This window comes from Protopterus annectens, chromosome 3.part1 (genome assembly GCF_019279795.1).
Source record: "Protopterus annectens isolate FY-2018-M chromosome 3.part1, PAN1.0, whole genome shotgun sequence".
Classification (NCBI taxonomy): Eukaryota; Metazoa; Chordata; order Ceratodontiformes; family Protopteridae; genus Protopterus; species Protopterus annectens.
Window position 1 is genome coordinate 533,499,026 of NC_056732.1, and position 17,256 is coordinate 533,516,281.

General features: G+C 39.5%; 1 protein-coding gene across 1 annotated transcript in view; it reads right to left on the bottom strand.

Moving 5' to 3' along the window:
- The window catches only part of XYLB (xylulokinase), a 1,259,970-nt gene that overhangs the window by 507,134 nt on the left and 735,580 nt on the right, over positions 1 to 17,256 (bottom strand). The window lies entirely within an intron of this gene.

Consider the following 17,256-nt stretch of genomic DNA (forward strand, 5'->3'; position numbering starts at 1 on the left):
TTTGCTTTAGAAGTTGAATGTAAAACCTACTAGTTTCAACTCTTATTTGTAACTACCACATAACTATGATACAACTCATTGCTCTCTTTTCTAGATGAAGACTATATAAGTCATTGTTCTCCTTTTTAGGTGAAGATCTATCAAAATTGCTTTGTACTGAACTGCTTGTTGCTTATACTCATATCTTATTTTTTTTATGATTGCAATCACTCGGGTTATACCAGGAGTTGGTAAACTGAGAACAACACACTACACCAAAAAACAAAATGAAGAAACTAAAATAAATAAACTATGACTTCCTTAGCAGTATGACATCCACTTCAGTCTTCACCATCAATCAGCACAGAAGACTATGAAGATACCTCTATCAGTAAATACGAATTATAGGAAACATGCCTCCCAAAGACTGACACGATGGTGTATCTATGGAACACCACATGCACAATGCCAACCTGCATCACTGTTGCTTCCTGTCACTGAACCCTACATGAAAATCAGGCTACCTTAGTATCTTGCACCCAACATTTTTTCTTGTAACACTGTGGCCTGAATTCAGAAAGGTTAACGCAAGGTATATATGATGTTTACACCTTGTTGTAACTTTTCCACATTTAGAGACTGCCCAGCTACAGTGTTTTTGCATGAAGACATGCAGTGCCTCAATGGTGTGTCTGCATGGCTGTGCTAGATGCTAATAAGGCAATCCAGGTGAGAAGCATATGCTAATTATCTATGTACTCTCCCTCAGAACTGCCTGTGATAAGGCATTTATGCAGCCAAGTGATTCTCTTGTAAAGTACGATAACCACTCCTTGCTGCTAGTGATAATGAATAAGGCCAAATGTCATGTTCATCGAACATGGTGGAGGTAACTGCTGGGAAGTTTAATGGTCAGGCAGTGTTGGGGGGGGGCTGTAAGTGTGTGCCTGCCAAATACTGCATATACGACTGTGTCCTGACTGGGAGGTCACAATAGGGAAGCTAGTGAGTGGGTAGGTTAGATGAGTGTGTGTGTGTGTGTGTGTGTGTGTGTGTGTGTGTGTGTGTGTGTGTGTGTGTGTGTGTGTGTGTGTGTGTGTGTGTGTGTGTGTGTGTATGTGTGTGTGTGTGTGTCTGTGTAATGAATATGTGAATATTTGTGGTGGGGGGTAGACTAATGAGCAAAGTCTCCAACACTGCATTGGGAGAACCACTACCCACCAGGGATAGCACTAAAGATGTGAAACAGGAGGACAACAGCCACCATGGATACCTCTAAAGATGGCGGACGGGCACAATAGCCACAATGGGTAACCTTTATTGTCATTCCATAACAGCACTTAAATACAGCATGGGTCAGGAGAGACCTCTAGACATCCAGGAGAACTCTTACATCTCATGCCTTAATAGTACTTGGGATCATATGGGCGAGTGACAGCATAGCCAGCTGGAGTTTTGTAAAAAATGATATGTCCTTTGAATATCAAACTTATTTATACAAGATGTTTGTGTTACAAATGTAATGTTATTTGTATATTAAACTGATCTGTACAGATGCTCGTGCTGAAAATTTATTTGTGAGGTTTGCTTTTGGTAAAATGTATCACCAGTGCACCCTGCTGAACTGAAAAGAAAAGTATATGTATTATTATGTAACTGAATTAAATGTATATGTACTGGGACAGCAAAAGGTTAACCAGCTGGCTTATTTTAAGAAAAATAAGGGAAATATAAATGAGCTATTAAGCCATTAAAATGGTACCCCACAGTGCCGTACAGAACAGGAGGAGTATATCTGAGAGAAGCCTTTGTTCATTAGCTCAGTAAAAGAGGGGAGGCCCCAGGTACTGCCATAAACATTTGGATGCAGTGTGGGCATCTGTGCTAAATTCCTCTCTCAGCTTCAAAGGGGAGTACTGTGAGAACCTAGAGTCAGGTGACCAGATGAGGTTATTCTGACAGCCCTCTTGAAAATTGTATTTTAGATATTGCAAAGAGAAATCTCAGAGTATAGAGTATTCTGTTTTGGGAAATGTGAATAGAAAGACCCTCACCCACAGCATCTTTCCTTGTCGTATTAAGTAACTTAATTAGGAAACAGTAAATTCTCCTAGATTCAGTATGGAATACAGTGAAGCTTAGTTTAGAGAGTGCTTTTCTTTATTTGCATGAGTCTGTCCATCAATGTTACTTTCAACATTTCCTGTGATCTGAACTCTGTGGTTTACTGTAAATATATATTCAATATTTTCATGCTCTTTTATTAATTATATTAAATATATATAAACTGTTATTGTATCTGTTCATTGTAGAAAGTATCTAACCTTTGAGAGTACTTATATTTATTTGGTGACACTCTGTAGGCCACTCCACACACAGTATAATTGGACACCCTTTGCTAAATGCCTTGGAGTAGCTAAGTGGGGAGTGTCTGGTGGTAGTGATAACTGCCTTATAGTCTGGGCAGAAGGGGTCATAGCTAGTAAACCTCTGCCAGCCTTTCCCAGGTGTGTGTGTGTGTGTGTGTGTGTGTGTGTGTGTGTGTGTGTGTGTGTGTGTGTGTGTGTGTGTGTGTGTGTGTGTGTGTGTGTGTGTGTGTGTGTGTGTGTGTGTGTGTGTGTGTGTGTACGCATGCGTGTGTGTCAGCTACTTGTGGCAGTGACATGAAGCACTGGGTTTACAGAAAGGGTGCTGGAGGACTTGGCTTGGACATTCAGCTGAGGACCTAACCCTACAGCTGAACCATTGGAGTGTCTTAATGGGGATCTGGAGGGAGACAGATATTGAGACATCCAGACCCCGGGCTGAGCGTGTTCCCCATATGCTCCTAAGGAAATTGTACTTGATGCAGAGAGGTCTGCATTTGGAAATACTGAGTGTATCCATTTGTATCCCTCTCCAGTGTCAGTGGTGAGGATTCAGGCTCCTTGATTACTGGTGCAGTATGGGGATGACACATATTGGTGGCCATCCCATACTGGTGGCAGTGGTGGACATCACAGCACTTATACCTAACATGGGCTGGAGGTGGACCACTAGATACCAAGGAGCACTCTTACATTTTGTGCCTTAATGGCACTTATACAAAATGTAGGTCGGGGACCCACTACACACCGGGAAAATTGTTACATCTCGTGCATTAGTGGCACTTATCTATAAAATTGATCAAGGGGAACCACTAGGCTTCTGAGAGAACTCCTACATTATGAGACCTAATGGCACTTAAACATAAGAGGGAAGGTGAATGAATCACTAAATACCAAGGAGAACTCAGATGATGAGGTTTGGGGAGCTGACAGTATTAACTGCTACAGGAAAGTGCTGTTCTGCACTTGAAGTAGTTGACTGTGATTCTGAGACATTCAAATTCACCAATAACAAGGCCCCATGTCATATTTTTACCACAGCCCTTACAGCGAGCACTGGGTTTCTCTCTGAATCTCACAGAAAGACTGGGAACAATCATGAAACAATGAAACAAGCTGTGGCATATAAAGCACATGGCATGAAACATTGAATAGACACAAATGGAATGTAATATCTACTATCATGAAGAGTACTTTACACAATGGTACTATATAATATGTCACACAATGGTATTATATAACATCTCCCACTCACGTCTCCCAGTATCTTCATATTAGGGTACAAAAGCAAGACAAACATCTTCAAATAGAAGGGGGCAACCATCAGCATGCTTAGAAGAATTGCCATTGCAAAATCTGCCCTAGATATAGATTTGCAGTCAAGCTCATAACACTTAGTAAATGTAAGGTCTAAAGGCTAATTTCCTGCCTTGCAAAGCTCCTACTGAAGTACCCCTCCCCTCAGAGCAGACTACAGATGGAGCTATGCCAGTAGCAGAATGCCCCCCAACAGGCCCAGTAAAGCTTACCAGTCTCCTCACAACAAAAAGAAATTCAGCCTACAGCCACTTACATATAGTGTGTTTCCACACAATAGCACCCAATCTGTTCGGAATGATTGAAACAGCTTAATATGAAACTCTAAAATCTTTGGTTCTATTAGTGTACAACGTGAGTTCTCTCTTTGGATCAATCCAGTACATTTGCTTTCTGACATTTCGTCATTGATAATGAAGGGAGGGACACTGAGCTTTCTTATTCAAAGCATTTTCAGACATAACCTTTAGCATGAAAGGTGGGTTGGTAGCAAAAGCTGCACTATCCCTCTGAAACACAGTACAAGGAGCAAAACACATTAATTCCTGCAACTTTGAATCCCCCCATTCTGATGTGTTAGCAAATGAAAACAGATTTCCTGGATAAAGACTTCAAACTGACTTCAAAGGCTCAGAATATGATGTGATCAATCTATCTGAAACCAAGGTCATCTTATTCCAGAACAAGTAGTTTCCTGGGAGACTTAAGGTGCAACACACACCACCAAATACCATCTTAGCAATAGTAATAGGTGCTGAGGAAGGTCTATAAGGTAATTAAGCCAACAACACCAAACACTGAACCTTGATAACACCATTTTAATGATAGGAATAGTTACTAAGGATGGTTTACAAGGCAATTAAACCAACACCACCAAACAATGAACCTCCCCAATACTTGTTCTGCATCTCATATCTCAGTAGATCAAGTTTTAAAGGCCTTATCCAAGGCAAAGAACACAGATTCTATGGAACTTGATAGTATCCCAGTCCGTATTCTGCACCATCTCCAGCAAGGACCGTCTTTGCCACTGAGCACCCTATTCAACCACAGCCTAATTAAAGGCTTCATTCCAGCAGAGTGGTGAACTGCCACTGTCATCCCCTTGCACAAAGGTGGTGCCCCTACTGACCTTGGAAACTATCGCCCCATTATCTTGGCAAGTCTGATCTGTAAAGCCATGGAGCATATTATTATGGATCTCATAAACAAGGACATAGGCAATCTCCAAGCACTTGACCCCACCCAGTTCGGATTCGTCAATGGCAGATCTTGCCTGTTGAATCTGGTTGACATCTTTGATACTGTCACCAAGGCCCTGGATGAGGGAAAGTCAGCACATACAGCTTACCTTGACTTGACCAAGGCCTCTGATACAATCACCCACTTGGGCATCATTGAGAAACTAACACAACTTGACATAAATCTCGGTCTTATCAGGTGGGTGGCCAACTGGCTCATCGACAGGACCCTCAAGGTCAAAATAGGCACCTCTACCTCCAATAGCAGACCTGTCACTAGTGGAGTTACACAGGGATCTGTCCTGTGACCCCTACTGTTTGCCATCTATTTCTCAGAGGTCCAGGCAAAGACAAAAGACCTGTGGCTGACCAAGTTTGAGGATGACTGTAAGTTGGATGTTGTCACTGACTCCCCAAATGATGATTAACATACTGCAAGAGGGTCTCACAACTACTAATAACTGGTGCTAAAGTCCTCAAGCTAAAAGCAAAATATGTATCATCATATCATCTGGCAAAAACACAGCCCCTACCGATTACCACATCGGCAGCAACCCCTTAAGCACACAACCTGTGGTGAGATACCTGGGTACTCAGGTTGATACCAGTCTCACATTCGACCATCATATAGCGGCAGTGGTCAGAAAAGCCTTTTACTTGGTACATCTCATAAGTAAAGGGACTGCATCCAGAAAAAAAGGAGGTTATTACCTCTCTATACTCTTCCCTCATTAGACCAATAATTGAGTATAATGCCCTGTTTGGTATGTACCTCTCCAAACATCTGCACCAACTGGAAAGGTCACAGAAATACCTCACAAAGAGAATCCATGGCCTCCAAAACTTGTCCTATGCGGACAGGCTCAAATTACTGTTACTCTACTTGGTATCATACAGATTGCTCAGAGGTGATCTGTGTCTCGCCTACAAGGCAATCTTGGACACTGCCCTACTAGAGATGCTCCATATCTATAAGTCTAACTCCTTGCACATTACCCGCTCAAAAGACCTGAATCTAATATGCAACATCAACAAAACCTGCTGGAGAGACAGGTTTGTCTCCCAGAGGCTGCCCCATTTCTGGAACAGATTTCCCATACACGTCAAACAGAGTACCTCACTGTCCCTCTTTATGCGCAACCTTGATGAGTGGATGGGAAAACACAAATTTGCCCCAGGGTTTCCACCAGTGTCCCTCACTGACAGGGGTGACAGGTGTTGACTGAGGTTTCCTTTTGTGGATAAAAAGCTAGGCTTGTAAGGGCCCCAGGGCCATTAGCCTAGTAACCTCCTAGGGTCCTATGGTAAGGGAAAAAGCTAAACCCTTAACATGCACGAGTACCAAATAATTACTTCACAGGCAAATCAACTTGACCAACTATAAGGCACTGACAAAGAAACTTTCTCCATTTACATAAACAGGACATCCTAGTGTTAAGCTTTCTTGTTTCTTGTATGTGCAGTATTTTTCCATCTTATGATTCATGCTGATCTTCCTATACACAGAATGGTCTATCAGCTCGTGAAATGTGGATTAATTATGTCCTAAATCTATCTGAACATTATTTCATCTGCCTTCTCATATTGCATTCCTCCACTGCGTACAGCCACAGTTCTTCCTCACTTTATGCCATCAGATTTGTCTCCCTAATGATGGAAAGCTGGGTTGCTCTTTCTGTGTTCCGGGATCCCTAATCAGTGTGCAGGAAAGCTTCTTTCTCTGGTCACAATTAAGTAAGTAAATATTTTCTCCATTTTGTCAATTTCATTTATCTAATACCCCCAAGAAAGTTAAAATGTCAGCAGCTGGATGTCTCTTTAGTGGAAATGGATGGAGGCAGCACATGATGTTATCTGTCTAATTTGTCTCTGTGATCCAAATGGTAAAACAAGTATGTGGACGCACTCATTTCAGACTGGATTAGCAGTATGGAATAACTGCCCCACTGTATTCTGTACACTTTCCTGTATATGGGCACCATTTTAATCTCTTGTGCATTGCTGTGAGGTGAAGAGGCTATGGCAATGTGGTACTAATAACTCTTAGGAATACAATTTAGTACTTGAACATTCTTTGTTAAAATATCAGTGGAGGAAAAAAAAAGTTAACTTTCAGTAACTGCTGGAAAAAAAAGATGAGCATAATCACCTAAAAACACAGGTGCATGGAGTACATGCTGCTGAAGGGGTAGGACTTAAAACTGGACGCTTCCAACCCTGATATGATGTAATCACTTCGTGTGCAGGAAGATTCAGTGGACACAGCACTTCAGTGCAGGGGAGAAGAGTTTCGGTTGAAAAGTTTGGAAAAAGACTGAGCAGTACACAAATTCAGAGTTAGCAGTACAACAATGCAAGGTAAGCTGTTTCAAATGCATTATAATTTGCAGAGATCTGAAGTCTGATCCTGTTGGGGTTTAGCATTCTCACCTTGGAAAGCATGGCTAGGCTTGAACGTGCCTCTTGAGTTTGTTAGTCTAGTAATTACTTATGGGATAGGGGGACTGGTATAATGGCTAAGATCTTTGCCTTACAGATGCAAAACACAGATTTGATTCTGACCATTGGATATTGGCTAAGCTTGTAACAGTCTGCAGACTGATAGCTTAGTATTTACCTAAGAACCTATGTGAATGAACATGATCTTTAAATAGTATCAGCACATTTGGTAGAAAACCTCTCCCCTCAGCATGCCAATACACCACTACAAAATATGAACATAGTTAGAGACATTGGAACTTAGATTGATAACTCCCTATCCTTTTCTCATCATGTGACAATAGTCAGGAATTCCTTCTACTTAGTACAACCAGTCACCAGGGGAATACCACAACCAGATCTAAGGAGGTCATCATTCCCTTATATTCAACACTGATTAGGCAAGTTATTGAGTACAATGCCCCCTTCAGTATGTACCTTAACAGATATATCAAACAACTAGAAAGGTTCTAACCAAGATCATCACTAGTCCACAGAGTCTATGTTACCCGAAGAGGCTGGAAGCACTGCCCCTTTATTCAGTATCTTTTTGAGGGGAGACCTATACCTAGTACATTGCACCACTGGAGACCCAGCTGTTTTCGATCTCCTCTATCTCAAGTCTAATACTTCACTAATACCAGAGACAAGGACCTAAATCTTAATCAGCAGATATACAAAACATGGTGGAGAGATAGGTTTATCACACAGTGCCTCCCAAATGCCTTGAACTGACCTCGCCTGCAGGTTAAACAATGTGATTCCCTAGCATCCTTCAAAAGGAATCTGTATGACTGGATGGACCTCAACAAAATATACCAAAACTGAAGGGCTAAGCTCTACTTGAGAAATGGTGTATATTCTAAGAGTGGGCACTGGCAAGGTGCATGTGATCCTGAAGCTAAGTTGCCTTGAAATATCTAGAAATCTATAAATCAGACACTAAGCTATCAAATGCGTAATGTGAATGTCCAGATGCAAGACTTTGCACCGGTGCTGAATAAATATGTTCTCTGGAAACAGCAAAGACATGTTTGAATATGAAGAAGAAGGAAAAAGAATAGTTCCATGGCCATCTTTGAGCTACAATAATTAAATCTTCACTTGCCCTTAACAAGATGCTTGGAATGACAAGAAAAGGAAAATATAGGAGCTACCTGGACCACAATACCCTCAGCTTTGCTAAGAACTTTTTCCAGTTGAACATGTTATTTCTACAGCAAACTGACCACTTCTTCTGAACCAAAAACATCATCAAAAAGGTGAAGACTTTGGGATAAAAGTAAAATTCATGGTCCACAACGAGTGAATGACTCAACCCATCTGCCAAGATTCAACCTGTAGGACAAGACAGCACAATCACCTGATAGGTGCCCAATCCCCGTAATGACTGGAAGATCACACAAAGCCATTACTATCTTGGACATGGGGTAAATGAGCCTCTCTCCCTGCTTATTCATAGACCACATTGCTATGGTATTGTCAATTAATACCTGGTGGAGCCCCTAGCAAAATGACTTCTGGAATGTTCTTAACTACTCTAGAATGATGTGAATACTTAGTGGCCCTTAAGAACACCCCTGCTACAAGAAAGGACAGTCTCGAGATGGGCTGATCATCCCGACATTTTATATATCTATTTTCAGAGCCTGTAAGAAAAGACATTCTGTGAACAGTTAACCTAAACCTGTCCGACATGTGGCCAGGTACTACAAAATTTCCTTTATCAGGAAATCAATCAGAGAAGAGGATTTAGCTTCTACCTATAAATTCCAAAACTCTGGATAAAAAAGCTTTACATTTTTTCAATGTGCAGCCTTGCATACTACATCATAAGAATGATGTTTTAATATGCAGCCTTGCATCCTGCATCATAAGAAAGATGCTTCCGTCTGCAGCCTTCCATCCTGCGTCATAAGAAAGATGCTTCTGTGTGCAGCCTTGCATCCTACATCATAAGAATGCTGCTTCAGTGTGCAGTCTTGCATCCTGCATCATAAGAAAGATGCTTCAGTGTGCAGCCTTGCATCCTGCATCATAAGAATGATGCTTCAATGTGCAGCCTTGCATCCTGCATCATAAAAATGATGCTTCAATGTGCAACCTTGCATCCTGCACCATACAAATGATGCTTCAATGTGCAGCCTTGCATCCTGCATCAAAAGAATGATGCCTCAATGTGCAGCCTTGCATCCTGCATCATAAGAATGATTCTTCAACATGCAGTCTTGCATCCTGCATCATAAGAATGATGCTCAACATGCAGCCTTGCATCCTGCATCATAAGAATGATACCTGACATAGTACACAGCATAGAAGGAATTCTACAGATGACAGCAATTTCTGAGTTGCCATCCAAAGAAAGCATGTCACTTCTTTCTCTGGTGAGATACACAACTTCAACCAATGCTTCAAAAACAGCTCTGGAAAAAAATATCCTGACTGGAGCAAGGTCTGACATCCTGATGATGATCAATTTTAAAGAACCCGGAATTGGGATTACTAATCATTAAAAACATACATCAGTAATATTTAACTAAAAATGCCTACTATAAATGTTTTACACACATACACACACACACACACACACACACACACACACACACACACACACGAATATAACCTCTGTCATAGTGATTAATCACAATTCTGTCAGTAAGTTAAGCTTTTACCTCTTTTATTATATGATGTGATTTTATCTAGATACTGTACAAAGATTAGCTACATACCAAAGACCAAGAAAAAAAGTGCCATGAGCTATACCTACAGAAATATAAGGCAGGAATAACGAAAATAAATATGTTTAAAGATTCTCACTAAGTTCGACATTTGAATGAAAGGGTCTACATCAGATAGTCGAAGTTCCGTAACTCTGAAGACCTAATGGTCGAACCATTAAGTTCGAAGTTACAGAACTTCAACTACCAATAAAAAAATAAAAATACAACTGACAAAAACATAAATTGTTGTATGCAGGGGGCAGGCCCCCTGCACCCCCCCCCCCCCCGTTACCATATGTGGTTCGAACTTGTAAAAGTTTGACTACATGATAGGAACTCTGAATGAAAGCCTTAAAACTTTTTTGTATGTGTGAGTTGTTTTTTTTTTTTTTTTTTTGGCAATTTTTTCTGTTTTTTTTTTTTTGGTTTTTAACTGCCATTTGCTGGTCTTTTTTATTAGATACCACAGACAACTTATATATTATAACCTAAATTGCGTCACTTGTGGTCTACTTAGTACTTGGTGTTAACGCTTAGATATATCTCATAGTTACAATTTTGTAATGCTTGTGTTTTTTTTTTTTTTTGTTTTGCCTGAAGCTGAGGCTATCGCTGAAAAGGACCTCGGATCACTTAATTTGCATGGTAAACAAACAAATAAATAAATAAATAAATACTCTCCAAATACTGCTCCTTGGCCTTTGTCTCCAGCAGGAGTCATGAATACTCCTGAACAACATGATTGCCACACTAGCAACACCAAGTAAGATGCCCTATAATCACTCCGATTTGGAAATGCTGGCTTTATACATGAAGCTTGAAGAATCTCCTGATAGCTATGAATATTTGGAATGTGCCAGAAGGCATGCTTGATATCCAAGTTGTCATTCACAGTCTCAGAGCAGAAGGGACTTCTTCATCTTGACAAGCTTGATTACACTGTACAAGTGTAGACTCAGATGTTACATGAACCTGTCCACAACTTTCAACTTTATCAGAATTAACTCATGACAGACTCACCATCACCACTCTTAAATAGATAAAACAGTATCTGGGTGAACAGTATTTCAAATTCCAGGTAAATAGCTCAGTTCCCACTACAGCATGTTAAAACTGGTGTTTTTCTGTGCTCTGTTTTGGGCCTTCTGCTTTTCATTATTTTAAAAAATGTTTTAAGCATTACTTATCCCAGTTTGCCTGCACCTTTCTACACTGAAAATTTGGTAAATGGGATTGTGAAGCATGACCAGAAACCACTACCTTAACTTTTACTGTTCACCTCAAAGCAATTAATAGTTTAGTTCCATGGGACTTGGTCTTTTCAAACAAACTGAAGCCATGGTGTGTGCAGAAATACAAAACACCTCTTTTGTGCTCCTAATACTTCGTCTGTAACATCATCTCTAGGGATCTCTCTGCATTGACATTTTAAATACCTTGACATTTGGTTCAACTGCTATCTCACCTTCTAGATCTGTAATGGCACCAGAACTACTAAACTTCAGCTTATGCTGCAGTAGATCACAAAACTACACATTTGCTAACACAGGAAACCAGAAATATTAATAAGAAAGGTTTTTCCTTCACCTTGTCATGGAGTACAGCATTCCACTGGTCAGCTTTTGTTCTTATACCAATTAAAAAGGTTTCAAATAATTTTACATAAGATTTGTAGGTTTATGGCACGATCTGTTTACTAAGAATATCACCATGTTACCCTTGCTAAAACTGCAGTCTTACAAAATCACACAGAGCATAGCCTACTCCTTCTCCTTCTTTCTTCAAAATTAAAACCTTAACTTAGAGAAAATTCCAGCACTGTCTCCTTTGTCAAGCACAAAACTTTGCTTTGTAGGGGCTGACAGAAAGTAATGCTCATTTAAAACAAGTTTATCATCCAACAAGTGACTGAGGTTTCATCTTTACTACAACCTTCGCCCTATTCATCTTAGATCCCAGGGCTCAAGACTGTATCATGGCTCATGTGGAACGAGATGAGCAGGGTGGACAAAGCGTGGGGCTAATTGATTGAGAGAGGACAACAATACTTTGGTATATGCCTCTACAGCCTCATCAACATCCAATGCACTAAGCTCCTACATATAACGTCAGATGGCTGAGACCAATAAAGCTGGTGTTAGCAGATTCAGGCTCCTATAAACCATCTAACCCCCGATCTCTAACAGGGCGCAAGGGAGTTACTGGCTCCACTGGAAACATAAATATATACACATAGCAGTCTCATCCAAATAGGCAGTCTATTCAATCCAACCACCATTTAATTAGGACAAACTGTGTTCCACCTCTGGCCTTGTGCTTTAAGTAAGTGTTAGAGACATCCAGTCATCTGTATATTTTAGCCTGCAAAGTAACTAGTCTGAAGACAAGTGCTTCAGTGTCCTAGTTTGTAAGCAATAGCCTTATAGTCTTAAACCCTTCTCCATTGGCATCCTGCTGGTCAGCTTTTATTCTCTCGCTCCTAACAGACACTGACATTTTACTCCTACTACTCAGACTATTTCTTTTTCTTAAATGTCTTCACTTCTTCTAGACTTGTTACTCCAGTTATTTATATCTTCCTGTCTTTCTTCGATGGAACTGCATGCCTTCAAGGAAGTCACCCTTGGTCTCCCTCCTTCCTTTATTATTTCTCCTTGCCTGAGACAGTTAAACCAATTTCAGCTCTGAACTAGTTGTTGTAGACTGTCAACATTGATTCAGTGCACCCAACCGTCTCTTCAGTGTGTTTTTATTCTAGAAGTTTCCCTGCAAGCAAATAGATATGCATGCAACAGTGAAGTCTGCAGACTATATTTGTTTGCAAGTTATAAATACTATAGTAGCTTAAAACAAAGAACTTTGCCCACTATAACAACTCCATTTTCTTAGACCACAGCAATCCCATTGCTACTTTCTCCATTAACTGTGCTCAGTCCATTATTTTTAGCAGTCCACTGTCTCCCTTCCTTAAGTTAATTTCTCTTCTTGTGTAACCACTTTTAAATTCTCAACCAGTATGTTTCCGGAGCTGAATTACTTTTTCTCAATGTTTTGCTGGTCTGTAGTGGGGTTGAGCTAGGCTTTTGGACTTTGTATTTCAAAATCCATATAAACCTCCTTACATTACACACTTGTTTAAACAGTTGAGTGCAATTTTTTTACTGTTATCACCATTAGTCAGGTTAAGGTGATATTGGACTAACTCTCCTATTAAAACTGTGTCATAGAGCAACAAAACCAAGACATTCATCTAGCAGTACAGAGACCTTTTAGACTGCATTGTTCCTTTATCTCAACTCTCAGCAGATTTGTGGCTGTTTACATTACGTCACTAAAGCCTGGAATAAGCCTGAAAAACTGGTCTCTTTACAAGTGTTTAACCTGCTTTGTTTGCCCTCGCTAACGCTTGAGCTCACTCTGCTCCCCTACCCTACCACCCCCTCTTATTCCACATTTATATTTCTATAGCACCACCCGCATATTCCTCTAACCAATATCATCAGTTCCCTCCAGTATGAAAACAATCAATAAAATTGTAACACCCACTCTAGTTTACCACCCAAGACTCTCTCACAAATTGTCTTAATCTTTGCCTCCTATAACTATCAAATTACTTCTCTACAACTAACCTACTACCCTCCTAATATTTTGTATCCTAATTTACAACAAAGATAACACCCAACTTAAATAAGATGCCCCTAAGTCAGAGTATTTTATTATTTCTCATAGCCTTTATCACTAATTATCAAATCCACCTCCTTCAAATACTTAGGACTTTAACCAATCATCACAAAGAATATCAACATCTACCCAGCCTGTCTTTCTCTATAACACCCCATCGCTACAAACAAACCACATCTGATTTATTTTTCTATAAATATCTTAAAAATAAGCATCCACATTTATGGTCAAATATCAAACCAAGACCAGGGCTCTTGTATGGGCTAGGCCTCTAAAGGCTTCAGGGCCATTAGCCTAGTACACACCTATGAACCTGTAAGACCAAAATATAACTGTACACACTCTTCCCTGCATAAAATATCAGTTCAAAAAATTAGTGGAGATATTCATCCCAACCTTGGTCCCATTGTTCCTAAAACCGTCACTTCCAACTCCCCCCCCCAAAAAAAAAACAGTCACCTAATACATCTCAGCAAAACACAGTACCTAAACTCACCTAAATATGAACCTAAGACGTATGTGCAATAAAATCCATAACATACATGCTTATCTTGCCACATACACTACTGATGTTAGTCATAGCTACTGAAACCTGGTTACAAAAAGAAATACAGGATAATGAGATCACCCCCAAGGATACAATATACTTAGGCATAACAGACAAAGCAAGTGTGCAGGAGGTGTAGCAATCATCTATAAAAACTCCCTAATCATTACCTTACTTTCACAGGAAATACCCAAATTTAACAATGATGAATGACTAATAACACTTCTACAAATCAACAATAGGAAAACTATATGTTTAACAGCAATTTATATACCATCAGGGAATAACATTGATACTGCTGAAAGTATCTTGTATTGGATACCCCAGCAAATTAACCACAAAACTATAATACTTGGAGACTTAAATATAGACTGGCAATTCAAATTCCACTACCCCCACTGAATCCATAAACTTGTATAACTTCAGGAAATTAATAACCACACCTACCAGAATCAATAAAACTTCAGGGAGACACTCAACATTAGACTTGATTCTTACAAACAAGACAAACTGACAAAAATAGGCTGCCTCTCAGATAGCATAAGTGACCACATGCCAACATATGCCATTAGAACTCACCATAACCAAGATAAACATATTACATGTAATCAGATATGAAATACAACTAATTTCAGCAAAAATATTTTCAATGAAACGCGAAAAAAATATTACTGAAATGTACTTAGAACAATGCCACTAGATACTGCTGTAGAACACTTTAATAATGTATTCTTACAGACCTTATATAATCTAGCACCAGTACATAATAAAAAGGTAATGCCCAACCCCATACCATGGCTGGCAAAGGAAACAAAAAAAATCATGATAAAAAGAGATAAAGCCTGGAAAAACTGGTATAAAAATAGAATGCAAAATGCCCTTCTGCAATTTAGACATCTTAGAAACTTAGCAAAACTCCATGTCAAACAGGATAAGCAAAAATATTATACCAAACTGCAAGACAAACATATAAACAACCCAAAACTACTCCACCCAGGCAAGACTACTAGTCCCTCTCTAAAAACAGACACTAAAATAGACTCTATTCCCACACAGTTTAATTCCTACTTTATACAATCAGTTATCTCTCTTAGACACTAACATATCTACCCCCTCATTCTGCCCCTGTCTAATCAAAACCACCTACAGCTCTTCACTTTTAGCCCAGCACCTACCTCACTCACAAGGAAGTTGCTCCTTAAACTAAAAACTACTTCTGTAGCTGTAGACCAACTACCATTAGACTACCTAAACATGGCTGCAAAACTAGCCTTCCCTCTGCACATACTAATTAATAGGTCCATAGCAGTAAGATAGTCCTACTGCTGTGGACAAAAAATCCTACATCATACCACTGCACAAAGGTGACACACCTACAGAGTTTAATAACCACAGACCGATAGTGTTTCTCTCCCCCCTCTCCAAAATATTAGAGAAATGCATCCATATGCAGCTGATGCAATATATAACCTCAAATAACCTGCTCTTAGAAACACAACATGGCCAAAGGCCCCATCACAGCACCACTACTGCATTTTACCAATATAACAAACTGACATAGAAACGATGATCTGCTTGTGTCCCCCATGTTCTTAGACTTGTCAAAGGAATTTGATACTGTCTTGCACCAGCAGCTGCTTATTCGACTCTCCTCAATAGGATTTTCATAATGTTCCTTCTTGTGGTTCCTTAGTTACCCATATGGAAGGCAACAAGCAATTAAATGGCAATAAATCTACTCATCTTTTCAACCAGTTACTACAGGTGTTCCTTAGGTCCTCTACTATTTAATATATTTATTAATGACTTCCACACCTCCATGCTAGTTCAGTATGCAGATGACTTAGCATTAATATGTATGGCCTCAACAATAAATAAGCTCCAAGACTTTACCCAAAAATCATTCTTCTTTGTAGAAACCTGGCTTAAAGAATCAAACCTCCTTCTCAACCCCAAGAAAACTAAGTTAATGTGTTTCATCTCAAAAAGGTGCCAAAATCAAAAGCAATCTTTTACCATAAAGTCAGCAAATAATACTTCATTGCAACTATAACTCACAGTAAACTTCTAGGTGTTATAATAAACAATCTCAAATATGACCACCATATACCGCACACTATTAAATTTACACACCAGAAATTAGTCTCCCTTTATAAGATCAATGGATTCCTTACAGAATACTACAAGAAAAACTCTAGCCACCATATTCTTACTGCTGACTCTCCTATATGCTGCTCCTATCCTAATAAAAAGAAACAATACTCAAAGAAAGAAACATACATTAAAATAGTGACATTTGCCACCAGTCTCTCTCATACGACCCACCCTTGCCTTAGCTTAAGGCAATTAAACTGGCTTGAACTGCTCAACTGTCTAACATACTCACAAATGACTACAGCACAGAAACTCAAGTCATCATCCAGAAAAATGCTCTGTGCTACAAAACTTATTACTACCCTACTGTCCAGCAAGGGACCTCCATTCTAGTAACAAATTCTTATTAATTACAAAAAAGTGAAATAATGTTGCAGGAAACTTGCTCTACTCACAATGCATTGCTAAACTCTGGAAAAGTATCCCCACACAAGTAAAGCTTTCTAACAAACTCAGTAGTTTTAAACCACTGCTTAAACAACATCTTAACCAGTCCTGGCCCTGTACATGCTCATCACAGGGTTAAAACTTTGTGTTCACTGTATGATACTCTCCAAATACTTTCCTTAAACAAAATATTCAAAACTTCAAACTGAAATGACAAAACAGTTTTTATACATAACTGCTGCCTGTACAATCCATATGTGCTTTTCCTTTAGTAATTTCCACCTATGTAAAATCTTAATGTATATGTATAAATGTAACTACTGTTTAATAATAAATGTAAATCGAAATGTAACTACATTTAGATACAAATGTATCTACCTTACCTT